We start from the raw sequence: 27,542 nt of genomic DNA, 5'->3' as shown, positions 1-27,542 counted from the left end.
AGCTGTTTATTGGTATATTCTTAATAATTATTTATTGTTTTTAATGTTTATGTTTTTATGTTTTTTATTGTTTTATTCATCTAGAAAAGTGTTTAGTTCTATATAATTCTTTAATTTATAGTAGACTCCGGGCACATCAAATGCTTAGTATTTCCTACAAACTAATTCACTAGTTTTGTTTTGCCTGAAATCAATCAATTTCTTGAAACTACCTTAGACAACTAATTCTTGATGAGTAAAACGGTTGTATGTGAATTTTAATTGAATTATAAAATAAATATTGTTAAGACTACCAATAGATGTGTTGTGTGTGAATTCCTAAACCTTAGCGCTTTAATATATTGTTATTTTCTCTCAGTTTAAATTTCCTTCACTAAACCATAAAAAATCTCTTGAATTAAACTTTATTATTTTAGTTTTATTTCCTTGTGGTTTGCTAATCAATTCCCTTTTCCTTGTGGATTTGACCTCGGACTTACCGAGTTATTATTTCGCAATAATCCTACACTTGGGAGCATTATTTAAGTCACAACACAAGCCAATGCATGATGCACTACCTATTTGCTATTTTTGGCCATGCCTTAGGCTTTGCTCCATGGACTAGCTTTCTAAATTTCCTTAGACTAAGTAGATATATATATATATATATATATATGTTGACATCCTATTTTGCAACCCGCATTTAACCTCATATGGAGGGAAAAAAGGTAATTTCACCTTAAAAATATGCATCTTGATTTTGTTTACTAGATCTTTAATCTCATTTCACCTAAATGATTTTGATGTTATAACGATCAAATCGACTGGTCATAAACCCTAATCGAACCATCAAATTGAAAATTATCATCAAATTAAGTTCTAATGGCCGAAATGCACTATCACAAATTGAGTCTGACTATATGTGATTATGAATAATTGATTTCAATTGGTTATAAGTATAATCAATTGGAGATCGATGATATGTCATAATTTGATTGGTTAGGACTACATTTTATGGGAGGGTTGCACACACCTGATTAACTAGATAGTTAAACATTAATTATTCAATGAGTAATTTGTACAATTATATTTTAATTAAGGTAAATTTGGAACTAATTAAGTCTGAAATAGGAGTGATTGGAGTCATTTAATGTTAATTAGGAGCTAATTTGAGATCTATTAATGTTAATTATGTTGAAATCATTTTTTAATAAATGATCTTTGCTCACAATTTCATCGATATCTCTTAGAATATTTTGAATCTGTGAATAAGGTTAATTTTCCAAGAAACTAGACATCCGAGGTTTCAATTTAAGCACAAGTACGAGACAATTCCAATCAGATTTGAGTCAGATATGATTTTTTGAAGTTGGCTCTATAGGCTGTTACAATAGTTACGGGAAAACCGAATTTTGGCTTGCTCCTCACTCCCACCAATCTCTCCATTTAATGCACCAGATTTTTCCCAAGGCTAAAATGAGGTCTAGGTTCATGATTTTTTATCAATCCCCATTAAATGGCATTCCATTCATATTTCATCTACTACTACTATATAAACTCTCACTCTCCTTCATTCCAGGACACACAAAAACTCCCTTTCTTCTCCTCTCTTGAGTTCTAGGAAGTTGAGCAGTCTTGTTATATTTTGGTCTTCTTGAGACTTAAGGTATTGAGTGAGACTCACTCTTCCTTTCTTAACTTTTTTTTCCCTCCACCCTTAGAACCTCCACCCTTAGGACCTCCCTCAAGAGTCTCCTCCTCCACCATATGGATCTTTCATGAAAATATAATCTCTTTCCCTAATTGTTTTTTGTGTTGCTATGATGAGAGTTTAAGATTAAAGCATGATAATAATCATTTAAATTTCTTTGAATATGTTTGAATGTTCTTAATTGTTCTTATATGTTTTTCACATGTTCTTGGTTGTTCATCATATGTTCATGCATAACACTAGTTTTAATCTTAAATCCACATCAAAAATATGAAAAACATGTTTGTTTCATAATTCTTTCAAATCCTTGAATCTAGGATATCACCATCTACACACATTCACTAGAATTTATTTTTCAATTCAAATGTAATACTTAATAAATTGAATTAAGATTGATCACATGCACACACATTAAATTCAACATATAAATTGATTGATAACATATTGGATAATGTGATATGAATGTTGGCCACCATAGTCTAGAAGACCGGTTTCACCGGGTAAGGTGGGTGCCTAACACCTTCCCACGTTGTAACATAGTCTCTGAACTTAGATCAAGAGTTGATAGACCAATGTTTATCTTTATAATTTTCAATTTTTAGATTGTAACTAGGAAACAAAGTTATGTATTTTATCTTAGATTGTATTTAGGACCAAAACCATATAATTTTCCAATGATCAATGTAAATTCAATTGAAAGATTAATAAAATGAGAAATTTTTCAATTTTGGTTTCTAATTTATCCCAATAATTAAATAAGTGGCGGCTCTATTATAAAATCCTTAATCTAAAGGGGAAAATATTACTAGTCGAACTTCCATTTTGAGAGGTAATAACACGACTCCACCCATTCACGTGAGTTTGGCCACTGTGAGAGACCGTGCCCCCGGCCCATTTTTATAGGATGTTGAGCCAAACCCACGTGAATGGGTAGAATTGTGTTATTGCCTCTTAGAATGGAGGTTCGACTAGTTATATTTTCTCCTTTAGATTAAGAGTTTTACAATGGATTCGTTACTTATATAATTATTGGGATAAATAAGAAAACCAAAATTGAAAAATTTCTCATTTTATTAATTTTAAATTGAATTTACATTGATCATAGGAAAATTACATGAATTTGGTCCTAGATACAATTTAAGATAAAGTACATAACTTTATTTCCTAGTTACAATCTAAAAATTGAAAATTACAAGGATAAACATTGGTCTATCAATCCTTGACTTAAGTTCGGAGGCTATGTTACAAGGTGAGAAGGTGTTAGACACCTACCTTACCTGGTGAAACCAGTCTTCTAGACTATGGTGGCCAACATTCATATCACATTATCCAATATGTTATCAATCAATTTGCATGTTGAATTTAAAGTGTGTGCATGTGATAAACCCTAATTCCATTTATTAAGCATTTCATTTGGATTAAAAAATAAATTTTAGCGAATGTGTGTGGATGATGATATCTTAGATTCAAGAATTTAAAAAAATTATTAAATAAACATCTTTTTCATATTTTTGATATGGATTTAAGATCAAAACTAGTGTTATGTATGAACATGTGATGAACAAATAAGAACATATGAAGAACACATAAGAATATTTAAGAACATTCAAACATATTTAAGAGAATTTAAATAGTTACTATCATGCTTTAATCTTAAATTCTCATTATGACAATATAAAAAAATAATTAGGGAAATGGATTATACCTTCATACAAGATTCATATGGTGAAGGAGGAGACTTTTGAGGGAGGTCCTAAGGGTGGAGGAAAAGAAGAGTTAGGAGAGGAAGAGTGAGTCTTACTCAATATCTTGAGTCTCAAGAAGATCAAGATATGACAAGACTACTCAACTTCCTAGAACTCAAGAGAGGAGAAGAGATGAGTTTTTTTTTTTGTACTTTGGAATGAAGGAGAGGGAGGATTTATATAGTAGTAGTGGAGGAAATATAAATGGAAGACTATTTAATGAGGGTTGACAAAAAATCATGAACCTAGACCTCATTTTAGCTTTTGGAGAAATCTAGTGCATTAAATGTGGAGATTGGTGAGAGTGAGGAGCAAGCCAAAATTCGGTTTTTTCGTAACTGTTGTAATAGCTTGTAGAGCCAACTTCGAAAAATCATATCTGACTAAATTCTGATCGAAATTGTCTAGTTCTTATGCTCAATTTGAAGCCCCAGATATTTAGTTTTTGGGAAAATTAACCTCATTCATAGATTCAAAATATTCTGAGAGATAACGATGAAATGGTGAGTAGATGTCATTTGTTAGAAAATGATTTCAGCACAATTAACATTAATAGGTCCCAAATTAGCTCTCAATTAACATTAAATGTCTCCAATCACTTCCATTTCAGACTTAATTGGTTCCCAATTTACCTTAATTAAAATATAATTGCACAAATTACTCATTGAATAATTAATATTTATCTATCTAATTAATTAGGTGTATGCAATCTCACCATAAAATGTAATCCTAACTAATCAAATTATGACATATCATTAATCTCAAATTGAATATAATTATAACCAATTGGAATCAATTGTTCATTATCACATATAGCCGGACTCAATTTGTGATAGTACATCTCGGCCATTAAAACTTGATTTGATGATAACTTTCAATTTGATGGTCCGATTAGGGCTTATGACCAATCGATTTGATCGTTACAACATCAAGATCATTTTGGGGAAGTGAGATTAAGGACTATTGATCAGAATCAAGATGCATATGTCCAAGGCGAAATTACCCTTTTAACCTTCATGTGAGGTTAAATATGGGTTGCAAAATGGGGTGTCAACAATATATATATATATATATATATATAAGTTCCTCAAAAAGAAAAGTAGATTTTTTTTAGATTGTTGGAAATATATACATTAATATGTTCTTAGCTTTGCAACTTGAACCCCTTCTTCCTAAAATCTAAGAACTTTTTGTATGATGAAGTATCAATTGAGTTACAAGCCTCTTGGCATGATAAAATAGAATTTAGATCACAAAGTTTTTATCTAACGAATCAAAGATCAATTGAACAGATATTAATACTAAAAGTATGAGGGTATTTTTTAATTTTTGAGAAAGAAGTATGAGGGTATTTGTATGTACACATTAAATTATAAAAATTATTCAATACAACTAATGCTTAACCTATGTATTTAAAAAAAAATAATGGAAAGAGAGAATAATGCTTATCCTTTGTGTGCCTGAATTTACACACTAAAATTTTTTTTTAAAAAAGAGAGTATTTTATACCAAATGTAAAAATGAATAGGCAGTGGGGAGCTGTTATTCCATGGTTTGTTGATGCAAGCTTGTTATTTGTTATGACTTGCAATTGGATACTTAGAGAAGCAAACAAAGCTGTGTACACACTTTAATCGTTGGTCCTTAATCCTTATCTAACTTTTGGGTCATGGCGGTCCCTAATTTTGTCAAGTAGAGGATAGTCTTTGTCTTGGTCTTCTTCTTTTGTACTAATTTGCCTTTGTGGCCACTTTCTTTCTAATTTTGCTTCTATCAAAAGTAATCATCAATCTCTTGTTTTGATTAATGTGATACAGTCATTCTAAATCAGACCACGTTTTTCATGGAAATATAGGTTTTGCGCTGAACGGCGTGGATAGAGACATTAGAAGGTAGGGGCACATAGTTAAGTTGCCAAAACTTACCCAATCTGAATCTAGTAGGTTGGGTCGGTTTTTTGGGGTTGGTGAGGGTTATGAATTTTTTTTTAGTGGGTGGTTCGGGTCATAACAATCACAAATCCGTTTAGCCCGATCTAACTCACCTATATGTAATATATATTTAAAATTTAAAATATATACGTAAATATATATTATATAATTAATAATTTTGTTATTTAATTTTCTCTCCTCTTCCACTCTTCTTATATAAAACCCAAATTCCTAAACCCTAAGAGCATTGGCAGTAGGTATAGGCCCCGTTTTTTGAAACACGGCTATAGACCTCGTTTTTTGTAGTGCAAACACCAAAAGTCATACCTTATGAGATGTGTCAAATGCCAAATTGGCATTTGTTACAGTGCAATTCTATATTTAGAATTGTACGGTCAAGAATGCTATAAATTTATCTTATTATTTTATTAAAATTTCCTCTCTCCTCAACCTATATTCTTCTTCTCTTCCCATGTGCTTCTCATACTTCCTCTCAATCTCAACCACGCTATCTCTCTTCATCTCTTCACTCTCTTTCGCCGATCCCAGCCATGCCTCCAATCTTAGCACCAATCTCAGCCACTTCCTCAGCCATAAGCCGATCTCATCCTCTTCCTCAACCAAGCGTCAGTCTCACCATCTTTTCCTTAGCCATGCCATCGGAGTTTTGGATCATAATCTTACAACTTCTTTTCTACCACTCACAATTTATCAAATGAATTATTTTGGCAAAAATTGAGGTTTTCATGTAGTCCTAGAATTTTTGAAAAATATATTCTTTACTTCCAAGAGTAACATACATGCAGTTTGGATAGGTAGATTGGCTTAAGAAGACTCATAAGAGTAAAACAATCAGCTGAGAAATCCAAACTTTCCACACCTGTATTCCAGATAAGAATTTGTCTTATCAATTTAGGCTTTGAAAAGCAGATATTTCTTATAGACATCCTATTTTGTTTTGCTATTACTGTGAGTCTGTGAGTCCACTTGTCCAACCCAAAACTTGATATGGGAAATAATACACATGGCAAATACAAAACCGCGCGCGTCAGGACTCAGGAGTCATTTCCGTTTTGTTTTTGATGACATGCCGTAGGATTCTCCAAAGTTAGGAAATATTTGAAAGACGCGACCCACTTGGCACAGGTTAGTAATTAGTAATTACAATTGCAGTTGGTGGGGTGCCTACAAATAGCCCCCGAAATATAATCCTCCACTGCTTAAACTTTCATGTAAGCTAGATCTTCTCATCAAGCTCCTTCAACTCTCATCCTGGCTCCTCTTCCTCTTTCTTTTACTTCTATGGCTTCTGCTTGTTCCAAAACCACAAGCCTCCCCCCCAAGAGAGTTCAGATCAAAGCTCAAATTTTTAGGATCTTCACTAACACTATTGTCTTTGTGGCCTCAAAGGTAGTAGAAGCAGTGAGAAGTATCACAAATTCACAATCATATGAGGTGGAAGTTCAAGTGGAAGAAAACTCTGCCTCAACGCCACTGCTACTACTTCGATGAAATTATGTTGCTTTTAGATTCAGAACGAAGTGTTTGTCTTTATGTATATTGAATCATTGATTATTGATAGCCTTTTCTGTGGGAAAATGTTATATTACTACCAATCTACTACTGAATAAACAAATTATGTATTATAAATTAATGTGACAGTGATTTCACTCGGTTCGACGTTAGCAATATTAGAAACTAGACTCATCCATCCAATGCTTAACAACAATTACAGATATGTTTATTGCAGCTACGAATGTTGACATTCATTAGTATAAATCCTATTTTATTTTGCCTTAAACTTGTTTGTATAAAAGAGAAACTGGGCTAAGAAATTTCAACCCCAATACATCACCACTCCAATAGAAACTATCTTACACTTAGTGTCCCACTATATCTTCCATTTAAGTTTTGGTTATTGACATGAATTTAGAAAGCCAATTTAGTCATATGCAACATCTAAATCTAACACTATTATTTAATAAGTATAGTTCTATCTCTTTCAAAGTAAAATGAATGAGTATAATCTTTTGTACTCGGAATTGCCTTCAAACTCAACCAAGTTGAACCCAATCTCCAATGCAAAGGACACTGCTTTCCTAAGCGGCAGCGCCTTGATTGTTTCGCCATTATGGTGGAAAGTGATCCTCCGACTTAATGCAGCCATAGCATCCCCACAAGAGTTGGCGTGTACAACCGCTCCAATACCGGCACACTTAGATTTTTTGAAAATTGCAGAATCAAAGTTGGCTTTGAAACAAGAATGGGGGTTTTTGTGTTGGGGGGGGTGGGGGTGTGCCAATCTAATTAATCAAACAAAATAGTAAATGTATTATTCAACTAGATAAATACAATTATTTAGAATTTTAATTAAAAAGAAAACATTATCAACATGAAATTATCAAGTGCTTGTATATTTAATATAATTAAACAATGGATAAAATTTAGCTACAAAATTAGTTGTAGCCTTAGATTAAAAACTTAATTAATATTTTTTTGTTGGAGATGAATTTTGACAAATCTACCATTAGATTACATCTTCTTCTTATATCCTCTATGCTTGTAAAATTTCAAAAAAAAAAAAAAAATTAAAGATCAATAACTATGTCATCAATAAATTTTTTTAAATTGCAAGTTTTGTAATTTAAAATTATGCACAAAATGTAAGCTTATAAATCATATAGTAAATAATATTCAATTGACACAAAATTTAAAATGTGTATCGTTGAGGTCTAAAAAGTCACAATGTTGCACCAAGGCCCAAAACAGCACAGAAAATTGAACTCCATAAAAAAAGGATAATAAAATACTTGAGCCCGCAATAAAGAAAAAAGGTGGTTGGCCCAAATCCATTAAGGGTCTTAAGGAGGAACCCAAACCCATGAGTGGGTAAGCCTTAGAACTCATGAAACGAAGGGAAGAAGAAGGCCCAGCCTGCCAAGGTCAATAAATCGCTAGGGAGCCCAGTGGTAAGAACTGGGTTGGGATACCTGGGGTTGCTAGGAGCCTGGGATCCTCGGGTTGTATAATAAAGCCAGGGTTGGATTAAGACGGTTTAGAGGGATGCCAAGGAACATAAGGAACGAGAACAGATAAGTCCCTATCAGCCACCTAATGATGCAGAAAAAAGAATCAGAAGGCTTAGGAACCAACAATTCATGAACAAGGGACTGATACCTCGGGGAACTCAGAAAGAAGAACCATGAAGGAAGGTGGCTGGGAAACTTTCAACCTAGCAGGTAGGAATCAGCTCACTTGGGAAAAATAACAAAGGGAAAAACAGCCAAAAGTTGAGTCTAAAAAAGTGGGATCTAGAAGCCTTGAAAGAAGAAGGACAAAATGTTAGCTCTTTAAGGACACCCCAGAACGGAAAGTCAGCGAGGAGCTTTTGAGGAAGAAACTCCAAAAGAAGAAAATAATAAGAAATGAAGAAGGGACCAGCCACCAATTTTGCTGGCACAACATTGGTTCTGGTACCCAGGGGAGCAAATTCGGAGAATCAGTGGTACCTCGGGAACCCTAGGATGACACTATAAAAGGGGAAGCAGCCAATAGTGAAAGACATTCAGCAACAGTGAACTAGAGTAGAATTATTGAGAAAGCTCTGTCAGAATTCCAAAAGAGAGAGAAGAGAAGGAAATACCGCCCGGTATCCTCAAATAGCCACTAGAGAACATACTCGGATTAAAAATGATTCAAAATTTGCAAGTCTTAGAGGTCTAAAGAGCTATCAAAGTCTGTGATTTTTGAACTTATTTGAACCTTGTAACACGTCCTAGTGAGCATAGTGAATTACACAAATAAGAAAGTAATAGAATATTTTACATTGTTTTAAGGATCCTTAATGCTTTATTTTTGTGTCTTTCTTTACCACTTCGTTCCTTTACTGTTTCTTGCTGTTCAATGCATATATTTCTTGTTTGTTAGCATGTATGTGTTGTAGGATTCGTTCTCTATGCACCATCTAGTTCGTACTCAGCCCATTTAGCTACGGTGAACCAAGCCTAGTCCCTTAAAACAAGTAAAGGGCCCAGGATCCTTGTTTCTACTTGGGCCTGGGTATTGTGCAAAAAAGAACCTACACATGTATTAAGAACATAAAAAACATATAGTTCAATAGTTAGATTTTCAAAAGATGTTATAATATTTATTTTATTGAGTGAGTTTGTAGCCTTAAGTTACAATAAATTTTGTAGTTAAACTTAGTCCTTAAACAACCAATCAACCAATATGATTTTATCTTCCAATTAAAAATTTAACTATTCCTTTTGGTGACCAACTAAATTTAATCTTGGATTAACCTAAGCATGCATGCCTATGATACAATCATGGATCAATCAATCATATTCAAGTATTAATAAAACATTAGAAACTATTTGGAATGATACTATTTTGTCATATATTTTACAAAACAGTATTATTAAGCTATATATATATATATATATATATATATAAAACTATATTTGCTAGACGGCAGTGTCATGCAATACGTAATCAAGGTTGAAACTCATGTATGCACATTTATGCTACTTTGGTCCTAAACCTCTTGAGTTAACATTAATTAAGGTTTTTGAGATATACATGTGAGACAACTGTCAAATCGGAAATTAAGAACGTAATCAGCACTCTCTTGTTTTGATAGATATGATACCAATTGGAAAATTAAGGATTTTTTTTTTTTTTTTTTTTGTTATCTATGTGTCACACCATGCATTAAGAGAACAATGTATACCCCAAGCCTTATGTGGAGTAGAAGGAGAAGTGACTTCAAGGACACCACGATCCTTGGACGAAGACAAACCCGTCTCGAGGTTGTGAGACCTAACCTCACCTCCCTTTAACATTGTCAAAGATTGGGCAATCCCTACAGAACAATGAACTAAGGGAAACAGAAAAACAAAACAGACCTATATGGACAGTTCTTCTCTATAAACAACCCAACTCTAGGACATTTTCTACCTACAGCCTCGAGTAGACCACACAATCGAGCAAATAAAAAAGAAACTGAGAGACAATTCAACCAAACTAAAGAGTAATCTACCATGAAAGGAAAAAAGCAGAGAAGGAAGCACGAAAAACTTACCAGAAAATGAAGAGGAGTTAGGAAGAAGAAGAACTCCGAAGTAGATGAAACGCCACAAAGAAAAACTGACCAAAAATGAAAAGAAAAGAAGGGGAAAAAAGCACAAATAAATAGGAGATCGTGCGCAGGAAAACCGAGAAAAACTGAGATGACGAGGACATCCTGACCGTACACGTGGCACATAGCAGATAGGATGTCATCTCGCAATAAATGTGTCGAAATCGGAACACGAAGTGACAGACGATTTTGTTCTTGCCTCGTCTCAAAGACGAGAGCATGAATAGGGGGGTAGCTGATAAGTCAGAAAATAAACGTGGAATAGTCATTCAATGCCAATGACGATCCCACGAGCGTTACACACCTATTGCGCGCATTAATGATAAAACGTAACAGACGAAGCAACGGTAACAAGTGAGCTATGTACCTTAGAGCTCCCATTCATGACACACTACCCGTTGCTCATAAATGCTTATCCATTGTTGTGAAATTTTAAAGTACTTGCAAGTGTACGAATTGTACCAAAATATAGTTTGACAAGAACAAGGTTGAATCCACAAGGACTTGAATGAAAGTAGGAAAATTAATCAAATCTTAACCAAATTAATCCTAATCTAGTTTAATAAAATTTGGTTGTTTGAAATTAAATATACTAAGCAAATAATTAAACTAAGCAAAGATATAATATAAAGCAGTAAAGAGATGTAAATAATTTAGAGAAAGGAACTAAGGGTTTGGAATCTACATTGTTAATTCATATCAGCATATTTTTACGATCATTAATTTTTCTCAACCACTACATGATAGTCTAGAAATCAATCTTGCTACCATGGAGAATATTATCATTAAAAATTCTATTTAAAAATCTAAAGCATATTCTTCTTCGCTTCTTAGGTATAAAATCAAATCATCAATTATATCCATAGCCAAACAAATTACAAGAGATATCCAATTTTAAAATCAAGAAATAATAATGTAGACACTCGATTTTGCACCCATAATTTAATCAAGGACGATGACTAGAATGACCATTCATGTACCTGAAATTCATGATTGCATTACATGCATTAATTTGTTCATTGCATATCATAAAAATGATCTTGAGGTTCTAACGGTCGTGATAGTATGCTCGGTTTCCAAATCAGACTGTGGGATTGAAAGATATTGCATGATCAAGATTGCACGGTCAACATGCATTGTGTTTAGGTAGAATCAACCACACATGATTAATTTAAATTACTTCTGATTGGCTAGACAATTAAAATTAATTAAATAATTTTGTGATTGGTTGTTAGTGAATGTCATAGATAGGCTTGCTTGCATAGGAATAAAGGGAATAATCAGATAACAATAAAATTGAGGATAATCAAGACTTTTTGGAGTATTTATCTACAAGATAATTATTGCTAAAAAAATCTAAATTATCAGAAAAAGAGTTTATTTTTTAGAATGTGGATTAAAAACATGTCTAAGTGCAAGTCCCGGCTTAAAAAATCTCAAAAAAGGAGTTCAAAATGGACTAGAACTCAAAAGCGGGTCTAACACCCAATAGTGCCATTTGGCACTTTTGGAGTGCTGATCGACACTTTTCAAGTGCTGATTGGCACAAATTCGGGCCTTGGCCCGAGGGCACTTAGATTGAGATAAAACTCATATTTTTCGATTTTTTAGAGATAAGGACGCGTCCCAGTTTGTATTCTAATCATTTAGCTATTTTTTTGAGCCTCCCAACCTCCATAAATAGAGGCTGCATTTCAAAATTCAGCACATTTTTTCACGCTCTCTGATTTCCCCTCTTTCTGACTCCCCTTTTCTATTATTTTCTCTCTTACGTTAAAGACGTTCTAGAGGCTCTAGCCTTAAGAATTTCTTTTTGTAAGCAAGGTATTTTAGGTTTCAAAGATAATTGAATAAATTTCTTTGAACCCTAAAATATTCCTCAATAAGAAGAGTACGTCCATGCAGGAGGTGGTTTTTCTTTACCCTTTTTTTTTTTCTTTTATTTTGATTATGCATGATGTAGATATTCTTTTAGTTTCAACTTCTAATGTTCATGCCATGTGTTATTAATATTTTTGTTGAAATATGTTCTTAATGCTTTTGTTGTCATGATTTACCTTTTGAGTTTAAAAAATCTGCACATTATCTCATTTTTTTCAAAACCAAAAACTGATATGTTTCTTCCTTAGATGCAGATCTAAATTTTTTCTAATATAAAAACTGATTAGTATCTTCCTTAGATGCAGATCTGGATTTTTTTTTCTAATACAAAAACAGATCTGTATCTTCCTTAGATGCATATCTGAGTTTTTTTCTAATACAAAAACATATTTGTATCTTCCTTAGATGCAAATTTGAATTTTTTTAACATAAAAACAGATTTGTATCTTCCTTAGATGCAAATCTGATTTTTTTTTAACATAAAAACTAATTTGTATCTTTCTTAGATGCAAATTTGAATTTTTTTAAACATAGCAGATTTTGAAATAAAAAAGAAAGTCATAAGTAGTGATGTTTTGTTTGTTTTGTTTAATGCAAGTAGCATAGGTTTATTTCATAGGTGTAGTCCTCTTATAAAAAAGAAATATTTTTCTTATTTTATTTAATATAAAAAACAGATTTGTTTTTTTTTTATTATTTTTTATTTTTAAATCTTGATTTTCTAACTTACAAAACAGATCTGATTTTTTTTTTTTTATGTACAAGCCAAAAACCAATTTTTTACTTTACTTAAAAATAGATTTGATATTTTTTTAAGCAAAAAACCTTGTTTTACTTAATAAAACAGATCAATTTTTTCTTCACCAAAAACTAACTTTTTACCTATACCAAAACAGATCTGGTTTTCTTAATAAATCAAATCAAAATTTTTTTATTCACAAAAACAAATTTGAATTTTTCTTAAAAGAAGAGGACACATTCATAAATAGATTTGTGTGACTTAACTTAGAATTGAGTTTGTCATGTATGCAACATATCATCCATATCATGTATAAATGGTATATTGGTCATGAGAGTCGAGAAGACCAGACTCTGTCTGGGCGAAATAGATGCCTAACATTTTCCCATTTCGTAACCTAGTTTCTGAATTTAGTTTCTTTTGGATAGGTAGACTTAGGCTTTATCTTTCTTTATATTTTTTGGGTAGATTGTAATTTGGACAAAAAGCCATGTATCTTTGGTAGTTTGAAACTAGGACTCAAAGCCTTGTAATATTCAATCTATCAAGTTTGTACTTTTTATTCAATTAATGATAATGGATCATTTTAGTCATGTAAAGTTGTATGTAATTTTTTCTTATTTTTTGTATAAAAAAAAATAAGTGGCGACTCCACACAACTTACCCAAAAAGAGAGGTGTCATAAAAAAGCACCTGCAAAATCTTTTTTTTGAGAGCACCCTAATCTTGGTCATCTCTCACAAATAAAACAAGCATTCAATTAATTAAGATAACTTCTAAATCATCAGAAAAACATGATTGAACTCATATTTAGAATCCCATCTTAGTCAATTGATAAGAAGCAAGAACAATTTAAATCATTAAAGAACAATTATTGTGGGAAAAATCAAATCACATAAATATTACTGATAATCCTTAACGAGGTTTCATCCTCAACCCTAATTATAAATTTAGCTACTCATGGTAATTGAAATAAAACACAAGAATAAAATACTAAACATAGAATTAGACAAATAAAATAGGGAAAGAAATAGTCGAAAGAAATAGTTACAATGCTGTCATGGAGAAAAGCTATAGAGAAGCCACATGCGGCCCTACCTCTTGCTCCAATTTTCTGTTTTGCATCCCAAACCTAGCACTAGCCTCTCTAAATTTTGCCCTAAAGAGCCTTTAAATAGGTAAATGAATCCTATTACAAGTTGAATTCCCGTTTGGAGAAAATCCCATATTTTTAGGTTTCAATTAATCAATGATTTTGGCCCAATTAACGTCAGAATTCGGACTTTTAGGAAACTAAATAGTTGTAGCCTTTTAAGTTAAATTTCCAGAACAACTTGAATCATCTCGATTGGACATCTGAGCCAAAAGTTATGTCAAAAATACTAACTGATGTGCAGGCTGGAATCCTAATCCCAATTGGACTTGGATTTGGTGCAATTTCCTTTGATTCCTTACTCCAATTGGACTTAAATCTAATTGGGTTGGCCTTCTTTAACTTCATCATGGCCTTTGTAAAAGTAAAGTCCCTTAGTTTTCTTCTTTGCACAAATCCACTTATTTAATTCCATTCTCCTACAAAAGACAAATTCACGCAATAAAATTTAATTAAGCACAAAATTGATTATTCAGCATTATTCCAAAACTAAATATAAAATGCATGAATTAACTCAAAATAAGTATGATAATGCTTATTATCAATGCACATCAAATAGTACCCCCAAACCTACATTTTGCTTGTCCTCGAGCAAAAAAGATAAAGAGTAAAACAAAACAAAGAAAAAGGAAATCCTAACTAATTCACTTTCGCTGGAAATTTCGATTGCATTTAGCATATACAACAAGCCTTTAAACCCCTAGCCTAGATTAGTGGACAAGTTGTAGTATCGTGAGGGTTTGCAGGGAATATACCCACAAAATTCTGAGAATGAATACTAAAAAAAATAAAATAAAAACAAAACAAAGAAAATCAAACAAAACTTTTTTTTTTCGTTAGCCTTGTGCAAAGAGGATTAGTTCAAGTTCAGAAACACTACAAATGCTAAAGAAATTTCTCATTCCATCAAAACTCAATTTGAGTGAAAACTGGTAGCCAATCCAAACATACTCTTAGTTTTAGAATAAACTTGAGTCGAATCTCTATTTGAAAGTATGCTTCAACTCAAATCTTTTCGGTGTTATCACTCAACAAATGAAATCACAAAAAAAAAAAAAAAAAAAAAAACGCTTAATCAAGAAAGAACAAGTAATCTCATGAAAGGATGAAAAAAAAAATTTTAACCACACTTTTTATTCAGTCATATCAATATCTGAACTACACAATTTTTAGGATCAAATAAGGACTTTATTAGGATGTAATGTAGGGTAAAAAGCAAAGGGAATGAAATAAAAATGGGTGAAGGTAAATATAAGAAGTGTTTTCAAGATTAGCCAAAATGTCAACTTTTTTTGGAATTTCCATTTAACATTTTTTTTCAACTCTTCTTCTTCAAAGCAGTACTCCTTCCTTCCATTTCACTTCTCAAAATTTGATGAGAATCCTTTTTATTTTCTTCTTTTTGACACTTCTCCTTTTTTTTTTCTTTGAATTCTTTTTTCTTTCTTCTTTGAATTCTCGCGCAAACCACCACATTGAAACAAACTGATCAAATTCCATCTTAAAACACTATGGATAAGGGCTTTAAGAAAGAAAAGCTAATTAAAAGACTCAATAGGGTGACTAGCGATAATGTATCAAGAAAGAAAAAGAAAAACACATATATGGCTCAAAGTAGACAAAAATGGCCTAATCTCATCTCACAAAGACTAGTACAGTTCATTCAACATCAATGAATTCAAAAGATTTAAGTGTGGCATAAAATTATTATTTTTTTCTTGGCCAAAAGAAAGAACAATGAGACTACAACAAGGGAAATATGTTATGCACTTCCAAATGAACTTTAAGATTAGAAGAAAAAAAAAACCCTCCAAAAATAATGATTGGCTCAAAACTCACAAGGGTTACAGTTTCCACATTGTTATCTTTAAGATTTTCTAATCACTTTTATCCTTCAACAACAAGTTGTGTTTGAGTGGCTACGTGCATATGCAATGAGTTGAGCATGAAAGCAATGAAATTCTTTAATCAAGAGTAGTATAACAAACTCAAAACATAAACCTTTTTGGGTACTAAACAAAACACAACAGAAAGATAGAAATCTATGTACATCCCCCTAAACCTAAACTAAACATTGTCTCAGTGTTAAAAATGTACTCTCAAATATTTCTTGAATGAAAAGAGAGCAAAATATTAATATGCAACATGAGAACAAAGTAGAAACAAGTAAGGTAAGAAGAAGGAAGAGACGTACCTTGATCAAGCTGGTTGTTATAAATTTTAATTTCTATCAAATATCAGCTAGAACAAAAGAATATAAAACTAAACACGAAAATAAACACAAATATTAACCTAAAAGTAGAAAATAAATAAGAAAAAGATTTTTTTTTTGGCAAAAAGATTTTACACAACTACAAATCAATCCTAATAAATAGGACCATCCAAACCTCAACAGCACCTTGGAGATAAATAATGCATATTACGAATGGACTAGTCCAATGAGATTGTAACTTACCTAGGTCAAAAACATGTTGGAAGGCTTTAGCAATCCCTTCCAAGTGAATTCTATGCATAACCACAGAGGGAATAATACCCTTAATATCAACAATTGTCCAACTTGTGGCTTCCTTGTGCTTTTGAAGTATACTTCCCAATTGATGTTCCCGAAAGTCATCCAACTTTGGTGGTTTTATAATAGATGGGAGTGGGGATGAAGAAAATGGAAGAGGGACTACTTTTGGTTGCTAGCTATCAGTACTTAAGAGAGGAATAGGATCCAATAATGCATTGACCTCCACAATTGATTTTTCAATATCCAAATTGCAATAAAAAAGGGTTAAGCAAGCCTTTAGGGATCCTCACAACTTGATTGTATGAAAGTATCATGGACTAGGCTCCCAATCATGTTAACCTCACATATATTCTCATTGTCTGGTACTTGCTTACTTATGTTAAAGATATTAAGCTCAACCGTCATATTTCCAAAAGAAATCTTCATCACACCACTTTGACAATTGATCAAAGCATTGGATGTGGCAAAGAAAGGGCAACCTAAAATGACATGGATTTGTGTATTGGCATTTAGAGCAAGCTCAGTGTCTAACACAACAAAATCAATAGGAAAATAGAGTGCATCCACCTTAATCAACACATCCTCAACAATACCTCTAGGAATTTTCACAGATTTGTCAGCTAACTGGAATATCATGGTTGTGGGTTTCAGCTCCCCTAAACCTAGCTGTAAATAAATTGAATATGCCATTAAGTTCACACTTGCCCCCAAATCTAGCAAAGCTCACTCAATGAGATGATCCCTAATCTTGCATGAAATTGTAGGAGCTCCAAGGTCCTTATATTTCACTGGATATTTATTCTGAATGATTGAATTGACTTGCTCTGTCAAAAATTCCTTTTTAGGGACATTTGTCTTTCTCTTCATTATCACAAGATCTTTTAGAAGCTTAGCATATGCAGGAACTTGTTGAATTGCATCAAGAAATGGAATATTTATTTGCACTTGCTTAAAAACCTATAAAATGTCTCCAAATTGTGCATTTTTCTGAGGACTGATGAACCTTTGAGGAAATGGAGTTTTAGGAACAAACTCCTTATCAAGGGGAAAACTAAAATCCTGAATTGGAATGGAGGGTGGGTTGTCCTTCTTTTCTCCACGATCATTATGTGAACTATGAGTTCCTTTTTCCTTTAACACAATATTTTCATCATCCTCCACTTCTAGCATTTTCACTTGATTATCAACTTGCTTACCAGACCTAAGGGTAGTAATAGACTGAATATGTTCTTATGCATGAGTAGAATTAGAAGAACCATTGATGGCATATTTGCCCTTTCGGGGTTAGGTATAGGTTGACTAGGAAACTTTCCTTTTTCCCTCTCTCCAACTTGGGTTGCTAACTGGCCAACTTGATTTTCCAACTTTGAAATAGCTTGAGTATTCAAATGGATGGAAACTTTTCATCTCTTGAATGGCTTGGCTAGTTGATTAAATGAATTTTTTGCTCCAAAGATGATTGTTGTCTTAGTAGTGCTACAAATTGAGGAGTTGATTGAGGAATAGGAGGATATGCTTAAGTATGTGGACGAAATTGACTTTGTTGATGCACTTGTTGTCCACCTACATTTGTGGGAGGCTGATTTTGCCTCCATGAGAAATTAGGATGGTTCCTCCAATTTGGATTGTATGTCTTTGAAAATGGACTAGCAAATGGTTTTCCATAATTATTTAGTGCATTTGTTTGCCCAATATGAAAATTAGGGAAACCAATTGTGGAAGGACACATTTGTGTTGTATGCATAGGACTTGCACAAATAAAGCATGTTTCACTTTGAACTTGATTAATAGATTTCATCCCTCTACCTAAAGCTAAAGCTTCAACCTTATGAGTGAGATTGTCCAACCTAGCTTTTATGTCTAAATCTTCACTAACTTCATACAATCCTCCTTTCTTAATTGCAGGGGTAGATCTCTCTCTACAGTTGGAAAAATCCCATCGTTGTGAACTTTTAGATAAATTCTCAAGAAATTTGTATGCCTCATCATCTACAAGACTCAAAAATCCACCACCATTCATGGACTCAATCATATTATGATTTGTCAGAGTCAAGCCATTATAAAAATATTGTACTAGTCTCCATGTTTCAAAACCATGATGGGGACACTTTAAGATCAAGTCCTTAAATCTCTCCCAACCCTTATAAAATTTCTCTTGTTCATCCTAATAAAAATCTGCAATTTCTCTCCTCAAAGCATTGGTCTTGGCCATTGGGAAAAATTTAGAGAGGAATTTTGTGACCAATAGTTCCCATGAAGTGATAAATCCAGGTGACAAAGAATTAAGCCATGCATTTGCCTTATCATTCAAGGAAAAAGGGACTAAAAGCAAGCGAACATAGTGATCAATGAAATTCTGGAACTTACAAGTAGCACTAATCTCAAGAAAATCCTTCACATGCATATAAGGATCTTCTCTATCCAATCCATAAAAAGTAGGAAGAAGGTGGATTATCTGTGGCTTCAACTCAAAATGTGCAGCAGTGGTTGCAGGTAATACTATGCAAGATGGAGGATTGACGGTAATAGGTGAGAAAAACTCTCGAAGAATTTTTGAATCATCTATTGTTTCTCCCATGGTGGATGGATAATCAATACTAACAAGACGATTTTCTTTATCACGTATCCAAGTTCTCATACACTAATTTAATTTTGTGCTTAATTGAATTTTATTTCGTGAATTTGTCTTTTGTAGGAGAATGGAATTAAGTGGATTGTGTTGTTCCTTTCTTTTATAGTTGTTTTCCCATCTTTATGGATGGTGTGCATTGATAATAGCTTAAATTTGCATATTTATATCATTGTTAGAAAGTATTATCATACTTATTTTGAGTTAATTCATGCAATTTATATTTGGTTTTGGAATAATGATGAATAATCAATTTTGTACTTAATTAAATTTTATTGCGTGAATATATCTTTTGTAGGAGAATGGAATTAAATAAGTGGATTTGTGCAAAGAAGAAAGCTAATAGACCTTACTTTTACAAGGGCTATAATGAAGTTAAAAAAGGCCAACCCAATTAAATTTAAGTCCAATTGGAGCAAGGAATCAAAGGAAATTTGCACCAAATTCAAGTCCAATTCGGATTAGGATTCCAGCTTGCATATCAGTTAATATTTTTAGCATAACTTTTGACTCAGATGTCCAATTGAGATGATTCAAGTTGGGCTGGAAAGTTAACCTAAAGGTCTACAACTTTGTAGTTTACAAAAGTCCAAATTGACGTTAAATGGGCCAAAATTGTCAGTTAAATGAAGACTAAAAATCTGGGATTTTCTACAAATGGGAATTCAACTTGTAATAGGATTCCTTGACCTATTTAAAGGCCCTTTAGGGCAAAATTCAGGAAGGCTAGTGCTATGGTTGGGATGCAAAACATAAAATTGGAGCAAGAGGCAGTGTCGCATGTGGCTTCTCTGTAGCTTTTCTCCATGATAGCATTATGACTATTTCTTTCTCTATTTTATTTTGTCTAGTTTAATGTTTTATGTTTTATTCTTGTGTTTTATTTCAATTACTGTGAGTAGCTAAATTTATAATTAGGATTGAGGATGAAAACCTTGTTAAGGATTATCAGTAATATTTATGTGATTTGATTTTTTTTACAATAGTTGTTCTTTAATGATTTAAATTGTTCTTGCTTCATATCAATTGATTAAGATAGGATTCTAAATATGAGTTCAATAATGTTTTTCTCATAATTTAGGATTTGTTTTAATTAATTGAATGCTTGGTTTTTTATTTCTTGATTTTAAAATTGGATATCTCTCGTGATTTGTTTAGCTACGGATACAAATGATGATTTGATTTTATACCTAGGAAGCGAAGAAGAGCATACTTTAGATATTTAAATAGAAGTTTTAATGATAATATTCTCCATGGTAGCAAGATTGATTTCTAGATTATCATGTAATGGTTGGGAAAAATTAATGATCATAAATATATGCTGATAAGAATTAACAAAACAGATTCCAAAACCTTAATTCCTTTCTCTAGATTGTTTACATTTCTTTACTGCTTTATATTATATCTTTGCTTAATTTAATTATTTGCTTAGTATATTTAATTTCAAACAACCAATTTTGTTTAAACTAGATTATGATTAATTTGGTTAAGATTTGATTAATTTTTCTACGTTCATTCAAGTCCCTATGGGTTCGACTTCGTTCTTGTCAAACTATACTTTGGTACTGTTCATAAACTTGTTGTGACATTTTAAAGTACTTGCAAGTGTACGAATCATACCGAAGTATAGTTTGACAAGAACGAGGTTGAATCCATAGGGACTTGAATGAACGTAGGAAAATTAATCAAATCTTAACCAAATTAATCCTAATATAGTTTAATAAAAATTTGTTGTTTGAAATTAAATATACTAAGCAAATAATTAAACTAAGTAAAGATATAATATAAAGTAGTAAAGAGATGTAAAAAATCTAGAGAACAGAATTAAGGTTTTGGATCCCGCCTTATTAATTCATATCAGCATATATTTACGATCATTAATTTTTCCCAACCACTACATGATAATCTAGAAATCAATCTTGCTACCATGGAGAATATTATCGTTAAAACTTCTATTTAAATATCTAAAGCATACTCTTCTTCACTTCCTAAGTATAAAATCAAATCATCAATTGTATTTGTAGCCAAACAAATCATAAGAGATATCCAATTTTAAAATCAAGAAATAATAAACCAAGCATTCAATTAATTAAGATAAATCCTAAATCATGAGAAAAACATGATTGAACTCATATCTAAAATCCCATCTTAGTTAATTGATATGAAGCAAGAACAATTTAAATCATTAAAGAACAACTATTATGGGAAAAATTAAATCACATAAATTTTACTGATAATCCTTAACAACGTTTCATCCTCAACCCTAATTATAAATTTAGCTACTCATGGTAATTGAAATAAAGCACAAGAATAAAATACTAAACATTAAACTAGACAAATAAAATAGGGAAAGAAATAGTCATAATGTTGTCATGGAGAAAAGCTATAGAGAAGCCACATGCGGCACTGCCACTTGCTCCAATTTTCTGTTTTACATCCCAGCCCTAGCACTAGCCTCACTGAATTTTTCCCTAAAGAGTCTTTAAATAGGTCAAGAAATCCTATTACAAGTTGAATTCCCGTTTGGAGAAAATCCCAGATTTTTAGGCTTCAATTAACCGATAATTTTGGCCCATTTAACATTAGAATTCGTACTTTTGGTAAACTAAAAAGTTGTAACTCCTTAAGTTAACTTTTCAGGCCAACTTAAATAATCTTGATTGGACATCTGAGCCAAAAGTTATGTCAAAAATACTAACTGATGTGCAGGCTGGAATCCTAATCCGAATTGGACTTGGATTTGGTGCAAATTTCCTTTCATTCCTTGCTCCAATTGTACTTGCATTTAATTGGGTTGGCCTGCTTTAACTTCATCATGGCCCTTGTAAAAGTAAAGTCCATTAGCTTTTTTATTTGCACAAATCCACTTATTTAATTCCATTCTCCTACAAAAGATAAATTCACGCAATAAAATTTAATTAAGCACAAAATTGATTATTCATCATTATTCCAAAACCAAATATAAATTGCATGAATTAACTCAAAATAAGTATGATAATGCTTTCTAACAATGATATAAATATGCAAATTTAAGCTATTATCAATGTACATCATCCATAAAGATGGGAAAAAAACTTTAAAAGAAAGGAACAACACAATCCCAAGGTACACACAAATACTCACCCAAAAACCACTCCAAGTCATTTTTCTCTCTAAATCATTTTCTTCCTTTTTGACTTAAGCATTGGAGTGTTTTTGGCAAATACCACACTGGTGAATTACACTTCTTTCTCAAGCTTTCTTGTAGTTTTGGTCCAGAGGTACGACTCATCACGGGATCGTCCATCCAGTGAGACGAGGTCCTCAACTGGGTGATTTTTCACAGCGTCAAAACTCATTTGGAAATTCGGTGTAAATATATCCTTATAGGACTAAGGAGGATAAGGCTTAAATGACTTTAGACCTAAAAAGAGTGATACTGCTGATGGTGCTAATAGTAACAGTCTTATTGTTGTAAGCTACAATGAGAGCATGTGTAGGGAAGCACTCGCTAAGATGATTACTGTGGATGAATTGCAAGTAAAATTTGTTGAACATGAAGGGCTTAGGCACTGTAGCCCTATGTAGTAGCCTAGGTTCACGATCCCACCTTGCACTACTATTGCGAGAGATTACATAAGACTTTATACAATGAAGAGGGGATAGGTTGAAATTTTTTTGGCAAAGTCTACTCAAAGGACTTCTCTCACCATTGACACTTGGACTTTGATCCAAAATATTAATTACATGTGCCTTACTGCTCATTTCATTGGTGACGATAGACATCAGGGATAGACTCATGTGGGGCCTAGCCCCCTGGTCTAGTTTTGTTTTTATTTTTGTTTTAAAGAGTTGTTTATATTATTTTAAATGAAGTGGTAAAAAAAATAGAACATTTGATGTAGGGTGTATGGTAAAGTGAGATGGTAAAATAGATAAATTAGTCTTTTGAGGTGATAAAAGCTAAAATTTTTAACACTACTATTGTGAATACTCTAACTTCAAAAAAAAAAAAAAAAAATCCTAGCAATCTAGTATTAAAAAAATATATTTTGTTATTTTGTTTTTGTTTGTTTTTAAATCTTTGTTGGTATATGATTGTATCTTAATGTATAAAGAAACAACGATTTTATGTATTTATAATTTGTTAATACTCTATGGATGCCTATTTGAAGTTTTTTTTTTCTTATACTCTGGCCCCCTTTAGCTTGAAATCCTAGGTTTGTCCCTGTGCACAATTATTCGTTACTTCTAGGATGATTAGCACAATGATTTGTTACTTCTTGGATGATGGAAGTGGAAAAATAATATTAGGACCACTTGATTTTGAGGATTGGGATAATGTGAAGGTGTTTGTGAAATTTTTGAAGTTGTTTTTGGAAGTTACATTACGATTTTTTGGTTCTTTATACATCACATCTAAGGTACTTTTTCATGAACTTTGTGTGATGAAGACTGAATTGACAAACTTGCATGAAAGTGAAGATCCTCTTTTGAGTATGATGGCAAGGGATATGCATGAGAAATTTGATAAGTATTGGGGGGACATTGAGGAATTTATTTGATGTTGGTTGTTTCTATTGTGCTAGACCCAAGGTACAAGATGAGGTTTGTAAAGTTTTGGTTTTTATCAAATGGAATCTAGGAACAGTGGCGGAGAATATGGCAAAAAAGGTGAAAAGGCCCTTGTTCGTATGTGTGAACACTATTGTGTTTATGATGGGTTTTCAAATGGGCAAGGTCAAGATGACTCTTCTTCAAACAATGTTGAGATTAAACATGAGCAAGATCCCCATGCAATGGTGAAATCTATTTATAAGATGCATTTGGCAGAGGAAGATAGTTTGGAAAGCAAATCAGAGGGGATATATATTTGGTTGATGGTGTGGAAGAAGGTTCCCCTAATTTTTGTATTTTGAATTGGTGGAAGGTGAATTTCTCAAAATATCGGGTTCTCTCAAAAGTAGCTCGTGCTTTGTTAGCCATTCCTCTCTTTACGATTGCTTCTAAGTCAGCATTTAATCTAGGGATTGTGTGTTGGATTCATTTTGAAGCTCTTTGTTGCCAAACATAGTAGAAATGTTGATCTGTGCTTAGAATTGGTTAAGAGCTACTGATATAATTGATCTTCGAGGATCAATGGATCAAGTTGAATCCTATGAGAGTCTTGAGTCAGGTAATTTTTCAACAAAGTAATTTTTTATAATTATAATTTTTAATTGTTATATAAGCCTTTTGGTTTTGTCTTTTTTTTTTTCTTGGTTTTGTCTCAGAGTTTGCATCTCAAAGCACCATAACAATGGAAGATGAAGATTAGTTGGAATGCATCTCAAAGCATCATAACAGTGGAAGAGGATGATTAGTTGGAATACTGGATAGCGTTGGTATTTTTGTTCTTAGTGGGATTATGATAGATCTCTTTTGAAATCCATGTGACTCATAGAGCTAGTTCATGTATATTTTATTTATCAACTCAATTTGATATATTTTGTTCATAGTTGAGTTAGGAACTAAGGATACTAGTTCATGTATATTTTGTTTATCAACTTAGTTAGATATATTTTGCTTATGATTGAGTAAGGAGCTTAGGATACTATTTCATGTATATTTTGTTTATCAACTCAGTTAGATATATATTTTTTATAATTGAGTTAGGAACTTAGGATACTAGTTCATTTATATTTTGTTTATCAACTCAAGGGGGATATATATATATATATATATATTTTTTTTTTTTCATTCTAATGCCCAATTTAATAATAATAATAATAGTAATTACCAAAAAAAAAAAAAATGTCTAACCCATGAGTTCAATTCGATCTATGTAAATGGGTTAGTTAGGTTGGACCCCTATGATGGGTGGTTGGATTTTTTTTAACCCACGATGGTTGGTTGGGTAGAAAAATCCTCTCAGCCCAACCTAACCTGACTCATACACACCTCTATAGGAAACAGTGAAGTTGTTGCAAATGTGAAGGATAATGAGTATTTTTGCAAGTGAATCACTAGGTTGATAATATTTGGCTTTTCTGCATTAAGTTATAAATGGGGCTGAACACAAATGTACAATGAGATAATTATACAATATTTTAGAAATATAATAATGACTTATTCCCTCCTCTAATATAATAAAGGTTTAAAAAAAAAAACTAAATTTATGAGAAGATTCATTATTTATGTAATAGTAAGGAGTAAATCATTAATGTACTCTCAGAATATTGCATAATTTTTCATGCTTAATATTTGTTTTTTAATATATAACTAATGCACAATGAATAATCAAGTATATGCTAGAAACTAGAACAAAATAAATAGATTGAAAATAAAAGGGTATTAAGTCTGTACTATTGGTACAACAGAAGCTCTAACTTGTTATAACAAATTACTGGTTGTCTTTCGTTTTCACATAAGCTTACAACTTTTTCTTTATCACTCATAATTTGTCAAGTGGATTATTATGGCAAAAGTTGAGGTTTTTATGTAGCCCTAGAATTTTTGAAAAGTATATTCTTTACTACCAAGAGTAACATACATGCAGTTTGGATAGGTAGATTGACTTAAGAAGACTCATAAGCGTAAAACAATTAGATGAGAAATCCAAACTTTCCACTCCGGTATTCCAGATAAGAATTGGTCTTATTAATTCAGGCTTTGAAAGGCAGCTATATCTTATAGACGTCCTATTTTGTGTTCCTATTACTATGAGTCCACTTGTCCAACCTAGAACTTGATATGGGAAATAATACACATGGCAAATACAAAACCGCGTCCCAACTTTTGTGACAAAATCGCGTCAGGACTCATACTGTTTTGTTTTAAATGTCATGTCGTAGGATTCTCGAAAATTAGGAAATCTTTGAAAGACGCAACCCAGTTGGCACAAGTTGGTAATTACAATTGCACTTGGTGGGGTGCCTATAAAATTATAAATAGCCCCCAAAATCCTCCACTGTTTAAACTTTCATGTAAGCTAGATCTTCTCATCAAGCTCCTTCAACTCTCTCATCCTTGCTCCTCTTCCTTTTCTTTTATATCTATGGCTTCTGCTTGTTCCAAAACCACAAGCCTCCCCCCCAAGAGAGGTCAGATCAAAGCTCAAATTTTTAGGATCTTCGTTAACGCTATTGTCTTTGTGGCCTTAAAGGTAGTAGAAGCAGCGGGAAGTATCACAAATTCACAATAATATGAGGTGGAAGCTAAAGTGGAAGAAAACTCTGCCTCAACGCCACTGCTACTACTTTGATGAAATTATGTTGTTTTTAGATTCAGAACGAAGTGTTTGTCTTTATGTATATTGATTATTGATAGCCTTTTCAGTGGGAAAATGTTATATTACTACCAATCTACTACTGATTAAACAAATTATGTATTGTAAATTGATGTGACAGTGATTTCACTTGGTTCGACGTTAACAATATAATAAACTAGACTCATCCATCCAATGCTTAACAACAATTACAGATATGTTTATTGCAACTACGAATGTTGACATTGATTAGTATAAATCCTATTTTATTTTGCTTTAAACTTGTTTGTGTAAAAGAGAAACTGGGCCAAGAAATTTCAACCCCAAAACTTCACCACTCCGATAGAAACTATCTCACACTTTGGGTGTGTTTGGCAAAAATTATTTTTGCCAACTTATTTTATTATTTAGTTTATTTTTGTTATTATTTATGGGTTTCATTGCACTTTTTAGTATTATTCATGGGTTGTTCTTTACTATTTCAACTAACTTTTACCTTTATGTACAGTACTTTCAGCAAAAAGTTTCAATTTTAACAAAATAAGTGGATCCCAAACAGACCCTTATAATTCCACTATATCTTCCATTCAAGTTTTGGTTATTGACATGAATTTAGAAAGCCAATTTAATCATATACAACATTTAACACTATTATTTAATGAGTATATTCTATCTCTTTCAAAGTAAGTAAAATGAATGAGTATAATCTTTTGTACTTGGACAAGCTAGGAGTAGATTCAAAGAAGAGATTTCACCACCAATTCGTAATCACCTTCGAACTAAGCAAGTCGAACCCAATCTCCTGTGCAAAGGACACTGCTCTCCTAAGCGCTAGCGCCTTGATTGTTTCGACATTTTATGGTGGAAAGTGATCCTCCGACTTAATGCAGCCATGAG

The 27,542-nt window shown here is 32.4% G+C and overlaps 1 non-coding gene across 1 annotated transcript; it reads left to right on the top strand.

The window, feature by feature from the left end:
* The first annotated feature begins 18,881 nt into the window (after positions 1–18,881).
* LOC126693281 (small nucleolar RNA R71) lies at positions 18,882–18,990 on the top strand. Its single transcript, XR_007645268.1, has one exon. It is a non-coding gene; the product is annotated as a small nucleolar RNA R71 (small nucleolar RNA).
* Positions 18,991–27,542: the final 8,552 nt, after the last annotated feature.

Source organism: Quercus robur, chromosome 1 (assembly GCF_932294415.1).
Source record: "Quercus robur chromosome 1, dhQueRobu3.1, whole genome shotgun sequence".
Classification (NCBI taxonomy): domain Eukaryota; kingdom Viridiplantae; phylum Streptophyta; class Magnoliopsida; order Fagales; family Fagaceae; genus Quercus; species Quercus robur.
This window is presented reverse-complemented; position numbering and strand designations above follow the sequence as displayed.